A 12,044-nucleotide genomic window follows, 5' to 3' on the forward strand; every position below is an offset into this window, starting at 1 on the left:
TGTTCGCGACTGCCATTTGTCTTTATTCCTGCCCATTTTTCCTCCAACGATTTGTCATCACTAGATCACCATGTTTCAATTGCCACACTATCCCGCGAGGAGTCACTGCCACTCCACCCATTTATTTTATAAAAGAAGAAGACCATCGAATAATGATTTCACAATTTATATATCTGCCTCAATAATATATTACGTGCTCGTGAACCTACGCTTGTCACCCTAATACTGACAGCAGTAAACCTTGTAGCACAGGTCGGCTTAACAAATTCGGTGGAAGAAAGAAGATCAACGACAGCTTTCTCCTGAGAAAGAAAAATACAGTCGATTAGCAGATTCGTTGGGTTACACATTTGCATACAGATGAGTTCGAAGATATATCATCTTTATAAGGAGGACTAGAGGGATTGAAAGCAACTGAAATATTTCGGAAATTAATTTACAGAGAAGAATCGTGTACTGCTGTTAGAAAGTGTTATAAAATATTGAGAATAGTAGGGAGACTACAGTCGGAGCAGAGGTTATGTGTTCTCGAGTTCGTATACGAATAACTAAATAACGCAAAGGAAAACAGAAAAACTATTTACATCAATACTTTTCTGGTTCAACTCTGCGTTGTTTTCAACTAAAGATTTCTTCATAACCGTATATAAAGAGTATATATCACGGTTGTACCGAAAAAGTACCTTTTTTTAATGAGAATTCGAGCGAAATACCAACTTATTTAACCTATAACTTGACAAAAGGCATATAATTATAACTGAACTTTGGTAAAAGCTAAATGCATCTCTTTTGCATCTCTACATGTACTATAAATCCCACTTTCCATCACTGACTCACTCACACAAATGCTTAGGGTGAACGAGACGAGAACCCTCGCCAAAATTGTCCGAAACCCCAGGAAAAAATGTCGAAACATCAAATATTCCATCTATTTTAAATAAGTTAAGGTTAACTAGGCTAAAGAGAGAGAATAACAGCGAACTATTTAGATAAATGTAAATTGTTCTTCATAGCCTCCGTGCCGCAATTGACTAGCGCGCTCGGCTGTTGACCGAAAGGTTTGTGGTTCGAGCCCACTTAATCGAATCTAGACCACGTTGTATGTCAAGAAGCCAATTTTCAGACTGATAAGAGCACTAATAATTTTTAACCAAATAGTGCAATTTCACTACTTCTTGAATTATTATCTCCACAACAAAAGGAGGTACAGTGTTGCGTCATCGAATTCAACAAAAAATTTAACGACCAGGGTTCGGGGTAGATAGCGAATAAGTGATTTAAGCTTCAATGACTTGTCTGATACAATCAAAGAGTTATTATTAATTTGCTAAAAGCGGGCAAAACAGATCTGAGGCATCGTAGAGTTTCTCTCTTGGTGTCTTTGCAATCCATAAGTCCACAACGTTTCTGATCTATAATTGTTAATCGAATCAGAAAGTGCTCGTAATATGTATTGATTGATATACTGACTGAAGCGAGTGCCTTAAGGAGGCGATTAGTAAATCAGTGCCATAAGGATCACAACGATACCAAGAATGATGAAATTGCAAATGTTAACTCTTCAGCAAGGGGGTTTTAACTATGAATTCTCAAGAGGGATGATAAGCTTATAATTAATTAGCTGCTTGTTTTAGTGATCTCGCTATAACGACGAAAGAAATATATCGCAAAATCCAATTAACGGAATTTAGTTTTTTTAAAGGAATTCTAATACTTTCATTTAGGAATAAAATATACCAATTAGAAAACTACCGAAAATGGTGGGATTGCGGAAATCGGAATGAGAGTATTTTCCATGCACGTATGTGGAGCTACATATTCCGTAATGCCCAAGAGAAACAGTCGTTGAATATATTATCCGTCACAACCTTATTCTGAACTAGCCAGCAAGATAACAGACTCCACGCAAAAATAATTCAAAGTGGCAGTAAAGGCAGTACACACTCATGCGGAAACAGTCTCCACCTTTATGAATTATAAATATTATTCGTCGTTAGAATTCACCCGCCATGCCGTTTACGGTAGGTTATTATGGTTCAGGAGGGCTCGTAAAAATATCATACAGCCGCAAGGCCTACTTTTTGCGCATGATTTCACTTCTCAACTTGGCGCACGTTCTACTCCTCTTAAACCCATCCAAAAAGCCTGTTTCCTTCCTTGTTCGTACCCACCAACATAGTCCTGCGTCACGGCCTTGAGATTCCAATAAAATAAAGGGCGAAAATATCCCGGGATCTCACGGAAGCAAAATGAGAATTAATATTTGACCGGTAGTTATATCTTTAATTGCATAATACTAACCATTAATTCGTAAGAAAACGAGAAAGATTCGTTAAAAACTTACCCTAAAAAGATAATGGTAAGCAAGTGAATAATTCCAGTCATAATGACTACATTAAATTTCTTTTCCACGCTGATTGCCGTATTAGTGGGAATATGCATCCGCGATCGAGGTGACGTAAATACTTATCTAGCATAAATAGAATCCACGCCTAAAAAAACAGAGAATTGCCTATTTCCGCAAACTTTCTGGTTATTCTGATGTCTTTCGCGCTTTAAGGAAAGACAAGATTCACAAATATAAGGAAAGCTATTCGAAACATCGACTTAATTAATTATACGACAAGATTCAAGAAAAATACTCGAGACCAAAGGTTGGGTGGAGAGCTATTTTAAGTCGCTATCAATGACCTAATCTGAAAGGAATCTGGCTGATGTGGTGGCTAGAGTATTGGCTTCCCACCCCGAGGGCTCGGGTTCATATCTCGGCGGTGGCAGAGAATTTTCAGAGACTGCCCGATCCCTGCTTGAATATTCTGTGGAGGACATTTCAAGCGCAACACTCCATCCGCCGTGGTCCCCTTGACGCCTTTCTTTAAGAGCAGGCTAATGCTGACGCCAGGTTTCTCTCCACCCTTCCTTCCATACCCTTCCCTCATGGCGCAAATGACCTCAGCAGTCGGTCGCCTTCTCCAGATACCATACCATACCTAATCTGAAATAAATTCCTTTATATAAAACATCCCTTTTACGAAATAAATTAACGACGAAGAGGGCAGAGGTTCACGATATTTGAAAATTATTAATTACGAGATTTCACACCTCTGCTTGTCGTTAGCTTAAGAGGTTAGCCGGCCAGCAGAGGTCTCTCTGAGATGCTATCTTGCTCTAAGAGTGATGATGAGGCAAAAAAAAAAACATTCTGGAAAATTCGACTCGTGTGTAAAGCAAGGCAATCATTACCCACGCGAAAACCGAGAAGAAAGTACGTGGCGAATAATATGAGAAAGTAAAGGGAACTTGTCGGAGGCCGCCCCAGTTATAAACCCAAATTGCTCGCCTCGGCTCAGCAGTTGCAGCAGATGAAAGGTCACAAGTTCACACCGAATTACGATGGAAAACTCGACCAGAAACTTAACATCACTGGACCTATTTCGCTCCCACAGGTGCAACATTCACTCTGTTCCCTTTAATTTCAGTCCTGCCGCTTTTAAACTCAAGAGCTAACCATTAAAGCATCATACAAAAGTAATTTTGAAACTTGCATTAGCTAAAACGTATTCAAAGAATCGTAAATAAGCGCTACGAAGCGCATCCCATCGGGAATTAAGATATGTACGGTTTCGCGCACAAAGCATTTTAATGATCTTTTTTGGTGGTACACTTACCAATCATCAAATTCAATCCATTCATTCAAATTATGCTGTTTCAATAAAGCAATTCAAAAAATGATGTTTAAATGAAGAGGAAAGTCTTATTTATGCGCGTAGAAAATAATATGAGAATACATGACCTTACAGGTGGCTAACACAATAGCGAGACAAATCTCTCCGTAAATTTGATTGGATAAAATACGTTCCGATTTGAAGATTCAACATTAAGAGGCTTTCATGGAGTGATCTGATATCATCATACTCAGATTCAGATGAAATTCAGGTTTTAAATATCACATCATTCTTCTGCAAAATTGTTGGAGCAAAGACGGTTGCATCTTCGGAGGTCATACGCACACATTTCATTTCGCTGATTATTATGATCTCAAGAGCAACAAAAAGAAGTCAGCATGATGTATTGAGGCAGAAATAAGCACCTACATTAGTTCTTCACTGAAAATATTAATATTTGTTCGAACATGGATGGATGATGGAGGCCGTTCAATTACACAACTTCTACCTCAAGGAGGAGGTGTTCCATTCTATATTATATAATCTTGTAGCCTCCTTGCTCGACCTACATACTCTTATACTGAACTGTACAGTTAAACTGTAATGTGAAACCGAAAAATAATTAGTTCATAGTTGATAAATACCATGCGCTAAAATATCTTCAAATTTTACATAATGACTATGGGTATTTCAAGGATTTAAAAAAATTTTAAGCCTGGAACAAGTACTTTTTAAAGAAGCCTTAGAAATGTAACAGTTTCAAGATACCAACTTAGAGTAGAGAAAGAAGGTAAACAAGACTTAAACAGACATAAAAGAAGCATTAAAAAATCAGGACATAATGCACCAAGCAAGCACCTGGCTCGGTCTGCATCGAATTCGACGGCGGAAGACATCAATGGTAGAAGGGCAAAATGACCTTAGCCCACTCATTGACTCCACAGATCCTTGGAATGCAAATGGTAGTTTTGCCAAAACACCTCGGCCATGATCGGAATTTACAACTTAATAGATGGCAATATTGAATAATTAATTGATCGCACTTCGGAAGATAAATCTGTAGGACATCGTATTAAGAATCAGCAGGGGGCATGATAAAATTTTGCGAATATATTCCGTCAAAGGACGCCGAAGCTACATGAGTTGCATGGGCAATGGATGGAGAAGAATCCGGTGTGAATGGTGAATTATAAAAGGTCACCTTGGCCCGCGTAACGATATCCCTAATAACCTAATAAACTCAAGGTTTCATCCTTTGCGTTCGCCGGCTGAAAATACCGAAAAAAATCAATTTATAATTACATTGACGTGATAATTATATACAACACGAAACACTAAAAGAAATAAAATAATAAGAATTTTCTACGTACCTAACCGACAATAATAGGCAGAGCCAAATACCATAGGAGGTCGATTATTTGTAAAATAAAACAAGCCCAAAGAAAAGGCAAAATATTAACAATTATGCAGCAAAAAAGAAGAGTTCAAGACTTACATTAAAATAGGGTCACAAAAACTGGTAGCGGTAGATGAATTATTTCACTTTCAAATCAGAATGACTAGTGATGAGAGAAGAAAGGAAATTATCAGCAGAATAGTTCAGGAGAAGAGAGCATTGCACTAAAAGAAATATTTCATTACAGCGGGAAATTTAAAGATTGAAGTAAGGAAACAATTTACCACAACTTGTAATTGGAGTATGCTTGTCTACGGAAGTGAGGCATGAGCAATGACAGCAGCGGAGATTCGAGGTAGGGGCCTTCGAAATGTGATACTAAAACAGAATAATGAGGTTCATATGAATCGTCTTATTTAGTGATGAGGGTGTCAGGAGATCAGGAGACAAGAGTAACCTCATGATAAAAATTCGGAACAGCCATGTAGACCATTTGTGAGACATGATCGCCTCATGAAGACAGTCGTCGAGGGACAAGTAGAAGGCAACAACGGAAAAGGTAGGCCTCGAAAAAAATACATAGGACGGATGAGAAGGATGTGACAGAGAAGAAATACGTAAGTGTGAAAAGACTAGCTGATAGGAGAATTGAGTGGAGATCTGTGTCAAACCAATCTCAGGATTGTTGACGAGTGATATTATTGATGATGGAGGCAGAGTAGACTAACAACAGAGGACATTTGCGATAGTAAAGAAAGTTATGCATCAGAGGGAATATCTGGGAGCAATTGAAGGTCTAATTGAAACCCAAAGAAACTATCAGTTAGTGGTCAAAAAAAGGACGTGGAAGGTAAACACCTGAACGTAAGTTCATTTTGGATGATGGAAAAGCCCCTGTTCTCGAAGATTCGCACAACTACTAGTAGAAAGAATGATTGTGTATTGAAGGAACATGTTGAGAGGAAAAATGAGGAGAAAGAAGTGAACCGGGATACGGAAAGGCATAAAAACATGATAGGGAACGAGAAAGAGGAGAAAAGTTGTGGCGGAAGAGTGTTCAAAAAATGCACGTGTATCGAAGGCGTGGCAAATTTCATTAAATACAAACAATTCCACGGGAGGTTCTCCGATATGAAAAGGCTTTACGCTATAATTTAATAACAAATTTCCTGTAATTCATGAAAATGGAAAAAAAATCGGAGAAAATACAAGCTGAAGCTCAGCTGGGTCACGAAAATACTGACTGTCTGTATTACCATCATAAGCCATTTAACGTTGCTAATGAATAGAATTGTGATAATATATTAGAAATCAGATCTTCAAAATATTCAGACCATATTTCTAGTGATCAGATTTTTTTTGCAGAATGTTAGACTCTAAAACATGAATAATATCAAATTTGCTCCATTTTAGCGCATCTTCCTTGCTTAAAAAAAGTAGGCTTCCTAGATATGCCGCGAGCTGGTGGAGGTTCATTTACGTAAAACGAGCTTCACTTCAGTATATTTGGGGAAAATAGTTCGCAGTTGTATTTCGAAGGACGAGAAGAGGTATTGAATGAAGAGGCACAAGCCATTTGAAGCACCTATACGTCCCATTATGACGAACATCACACTAACATGTGAAGCAATGGAAAATAACATGAAGACTATTTTCTCTCTACGCCGAAATTTCACTGCATTTTGTTAACCTACTTTATCATCAATTTTCTTTGGAACCAATCAAACCTAAGCAAAACTAATACATGATCACACCATGTAAAAAGTTGTTTTTTAAAGGGCACGTAACACTAATTCATAGCAATTACTTTCCTCCTGCATCAAAACAGTAGCGCATACTCTTAACCGCGCCCATGTCCCCTTTAACACTATGCTTCAAGAGATGAGTGAAGAAAACCTCAAGAGCCATTGCGCTAAGAACCCTGATAGAAAACTCACACGCCGGTGCGTCATCGTCGAGTGTGTGCCAAATTCAGCTTTTGGCAGTCACTGATTCCCTAGTTGTTCCCTTTGTCTACACGCATCACTTGTCATTCCACGCAGCAACTTGCGCCAAGGTCACCCAATGCTTTGGGAAATACCTTGCGACGTTTTAAGGGGTGGTCTGAAACATGACGGTTATCCTGGCATGCCTTGCATGAATAAACCTTGTTTTTAACACAGGATTGGCTGTTTTAATAACCTAGTAAAATTAATAAGCAACACTTTTTCCAGCGCCTTAGCGAGATGCATACAAATTAAAACGTTAAAAGAACATGATTTCTCAATTTTCCTAACTTGATAATCACTCTTTCACGAAAAAACTTACGCTGTCACCGAAAAATCAGTGTTCCCACTCTAACTAAATTATAAAATTCACGGTTTTTTTCCAGATTTTCACGGTTTAAATGTCGTCAAATTCACGGTCAGTTTAAAATCCATTTTTGATATAAATATTGATCACGTAACAATTACAGGCCGCACATTACCTTAAAGTTAAAAAAACACGCGACAGACGCTGTGACTGCAAACGCAGCACTGAAAGTACCTCTAATGACGTCACCTATCGGTGGCAAAATTTTGGGCAGGCTAAATGTTGTGAGTGGGAAAATGGAGGGAGCAAGGTAACAGGGGAGTGAAGAAGCGTGTAATTTTTCGCCGGGGTTGATGAAAACTTTGGTCACCGGTCTTCCAATTACAGGCTTAAGGTCAATGTATCGCCATGGCACACATAGCAATTACTGCGCTTCGAATTTACGCGTGCAGATAAATGGATGGACAGCGTCCGCACGTGACTCGGCCGTGAATCATGATCGAAATATCAATTTTTCTTTTGATCTGTCAATCGTAGATCTTCAATCAAATTTGAGATATTTTTAAGGTTCATTGATGAAATTCACGGCTTTTCCCAGGTTTTTTCACGGTAGACGAAATTCGCGGCTTATTCACGGTTTTAAGGTTTTCACGGTTGAGTGGGAACCATGAAAATAATTGTCTCTATCTTACAAAATTCAACAGAAAGCCAGTAAGAATGAACCAAAAATATCTTTATTTTCACTACCAGCGGAATTAGTGGCATACATCTCTTCTCTGATGTTTTTCTTAAAAGATTCATCAACCAGAGACGCAAAATAATGAAAAGTTTGCTGCAATATGAAACACGTCATCAGAGTTTCAACAGTAAAGGAACTTCTCATGATAACATTTTAATATTATAGTTCCACTAATAAGTTAAATAAAAAGTTCATAGAAGCAGTAATAATCTATTGCAGCAGCGGATCCATGATAGGGACAAGGGGGAGGGTATGGGGCTCTCCTCTCCTGTAATATTCGACAATTGAACAAAATTACTATTTTATCTAAAGTAAATTGGATACCCGATTGGGGGGGGGGGGGCTACATCCCCTCTCTAGATCCGCCACAGAAAAATAACATGACCGGTAATTCCTAAATGGAGCAGTTTATCATACAAAAGAAACATCCATTCAAATATAAAGATGATCGCTGAGGAGTACCGTAAGGTTTCAATTGGTGCTAGAGAAATCGAAGAATCAAAATCAATCAATCACAACGATTCCAATATTTCTTCGCACTATGCGAAACCTTAAACTTTCGATCCCTTCGCAAGCATAACTGACAACTATTTATCACCTAAGACCACGGTCACTCGCCAAGAGCGGCCTGAAACGTCGATAATCTACTCGGGTGGTCGCCATGGGAGGGAAATTTTATGGGCCTTTACGTCGTGTGTATGGTGCCGAGGACACTTCCTCCCCCAAAATAAAATCCCCGAAAAACCTCTGCACGTTCCGCAAACATTGGAACACTCCCACACTGGCTCAAGGAGGAGGACGAGGTTGATAGCTTGGCCGGGAGCCACGCACACCTCACAGCGACGCACCAGCCAAGCAAACTGCCGTAAATTTTGAAAATAAATAAATATCGGACAATTTATCAAGTCAGTACACCTCACCAGAGGCGGCGTTTTCCAGATAACATGGACACGCGGTGTTAAACAGCAGCATAACAACACACCGACATTTTACAAACGCTGGACCAGTTTAGTAAGATTTACACTCAAGATAAACCGTAGCAAGAAAGGAACATCCAGTAAAACAGCACAAGCGAAGAGGGTAATCTTCAAAACGAGGAATCCACTTACAGGAGCGAATGAACTCAATACTCTATTGACGCGATTTACTCTCCCAACCACTGATCACAAATGCTTGGGGATGGGGCTAACGGTAGGGCACTGAATCATCAAGGGCATCATCGGGTACCAGGTTGCCAGGGGCATAATTTTGCTTCTTACTCCTCACCAAAAATTATTTGTTCCACAACAGTAAGGATTTTTTTTTCAAGGAAGAATACAACTCAATGAATGTAAATGCTACTTATTTATCCTCAGAAAAGCATCTTCAAGACAGAACAATAGTAAGTGTATTCCCCAATGCCTATACCAAGTATGCCACCTACTTCTATGAAATGAGACTGCGAGAACATTGCAGCAATGATCAGGGGCGCAGCTAAGAATTAAGGCTAGGTGGGGTTTTAAGCGCAACTAATACTTAGGGGTGTGGGGGTATTGCACACCCGCCAGAGTAAGTGGGAGTTGCGGGACCCTCCACCAGAGGAATTTTTTAAGATTAATGGTTCAAAATGGCGAGTTTTACGGCTTTCTGAGGGATATTTGATTAATCCTAACACTATTCTATAAGTAATATTAATCCATTAAGTAAAATGGATTAAACTTAAAAATTCTCTGACCGCTGGGGGGAGGGTTTTATCCCCCCCCCTCGCTGCGCCACTGGCAATCATAGTCTTGGATGAACAAACTATAAGTTTCCCATGAAACTAGACGCAGGATAGCCTCCGATCATTACGCTTGTACGGTGAGCAATTTTGTTAACAGAAATTCTAAGTCTAAAAATCATCTATGAGAACAAAGGCAATGATTGGTATCTATACATCGATGATCATCGATTTACGGCGCCAAAGACAGTCATCATTGGTCCCAGTAAGCCAATGATCTTTGATTGTCATTTAGAACTAGAAGAACAGTTTCCATTAGTACCTGAGGATGATAGTACGACAATTGAAACACGTGCAGTAAATAATAAATTGTGGACAATACGATATCTTCGTTTGCATTATTATAACAAAACAGGAACATTTTAACAGCTACTGAAGTCTTGCGAGTACAAAGGTCACTAAAAAAAGTGAGAGCCTAAGTTACACCTAGAGTAGCTTATGCGTAAAGCCTGCTGTGAGTGAATCCCCACTCTCGTTAACACGACATAGGTTTTTATGCCACCCTTCCCCCTTAAGTTGCTAACGCAGAAAATTCACAACCCCCGTCGGCCTTTGGCACCATTGTGACCGGTTGCACACAGAGACGCGAGTCTAGCACAAACGAGCATCGTTAGGTAAGTAACGATTGCAAGGGCTATTTCGCCTACGGGTGATCCCCATCCCAAAGACGATCGTCGATTGTCTCCATATCCTCTCGCGTTCACACAATGGCCGGAGGAGGGCGGGGATGAGATGAGCGGCGGCTCGCCGCATGGATCACCTGCCAATTCGGACACTTTCTCCTCCTGCACCCGCGCGTTCGTTCCCACGAAGGAGATCGCGGATCCCGAGCGGGGAAAGGGCGCGAATACGTCCGCGCGGTTATTTTATGGGTCATTTTGCCCCGGGAGTGGGCATACCTGCCTCCTCTTCTTCTTATGGCGAGAGTGGGTGATATTCCATTAGCATGCATGCCCATCGCGCTGGGTGGAGCCAGTTCACACGAACATTAGCATTTCATTAACATGAATACTGCTTCCGAATAGTTTGCTCGCGCCAAAAACAACGAATTGCGCGTTAAGCAGCAGTTAATTTGACGGAATATTTTCAACTGATGGTTCCCATCAGTTTCTCTCCACTTCCTGAAAAGTTAAATTAACTCCAAAGCAATTTAAACAAAACAACGGCGCACACGAGAACATTATCAACATAATTCGACACTCGAACATGGACCAAACTTTTATCCATTTTCCTCAGAGTAAATACACATAAGATGGCTGCGCATGAACCAAAAGCCGGCTTTGGTAATCTATCGATCATAAGATATGATATGGAAAAATAACATCTAGATGAATAACACTTAATTTTCCAGAAGCAATTGGAATGCAGCTGATGAATTGACATAATATTTTCTGCAGACGAAAATAATCAGATTCTCAATAATCACTCCATCATTAAGCTGCACTCCTTAATATTAAGCTGTTTTATTCTAAAGCAATTAAAATAAAACAAGAGCATACAAGTTAAGAGTCATCAACCGGTTCTCTGCCCACTGGCAGGTCCCAAACATCGAAGTCCTCTCCACCTCACTCTGTTCAAGGCCTCCCATTTAGTTTCCTTAAACCTTCTTCCTTACCTGACTACGTCTGTCATCTTCAGCCTTCTTCTTCCTCTTTTCCTTCCACTGTTCCCACGACTGCTGTATTTAAAATCCCCTTCCTCTTAAAGTAAGCCTGATCCAATTCCCCTATCTCCATAGTACACTTCTAAATTATTTTCTTTCCTCCTGAAATCTTTCCAGCACCTCATCCCTCAATTTATCCACCCACCTCACTCTATCTAGCCTTATCCGCACCCACATCTCAGAAGCGTTGATCCCATTCCTATCTCTTCTTCCCAAGGTCCACGTTTCACGTCCATGTAACACAACACTCCACACATAGCATTTCACCATTCTCTCCCTCAGACCCATAGCTATTCTTGTCTTTATCTGTCTCACTCCTTCAGTCCTAAATATCTTTACCTTCTAACTTGCTCTGTCTTTCCCCATTGATCATGAAATTCACATTTCTGCAATCATTTACTTTCATTACTTTTGTTTTCACCACGTTTTCTATCATTCCATAGTCTTTCACTCCTTCCTCAAAACTTTTTATCATTCTTTGAAGTGCCTGGTTGTCATCAGCAATAATCACCATATCATTGGCAAACCCA

General features: G+C 39.8%; 1 protein-coding gene across 1 annotated transcript in view; it reads right to left on the minus strand.

Moving 5' to 3' along the window:
* Window positions 1-231: 231 nt before the first annotated feature.
* The window catches only part of LOC124157286 (mitogen-activated protein kinase kinase kinase 4-like), a 34,184-nt gene continuing 22,371 nt past the window's right edge, over window positions 232-12,044 (minus strand). Inside the window, exon 13 of the mRNA XM_046531882.1 lies at window positions 232-302. The gene's annotated coding sequence lies outside the window, so the exon portion shown is untranslated. The remainder of the gene's footprint in view (window positions 303-12,044) is intronic.

Source organism: Ischnura elegans, chromosome 4, assembly GCF_921293095.1.
Source record: "Ischnura elegans chromosome 4, ioIscEleg1.1, whole genome shotgun sequence".
NCBI lineage: Eukaryota > Metazoa > Arthropoda > Insecta > Odonata > Coenagrionidae > Ischnura > Ischnura elegans.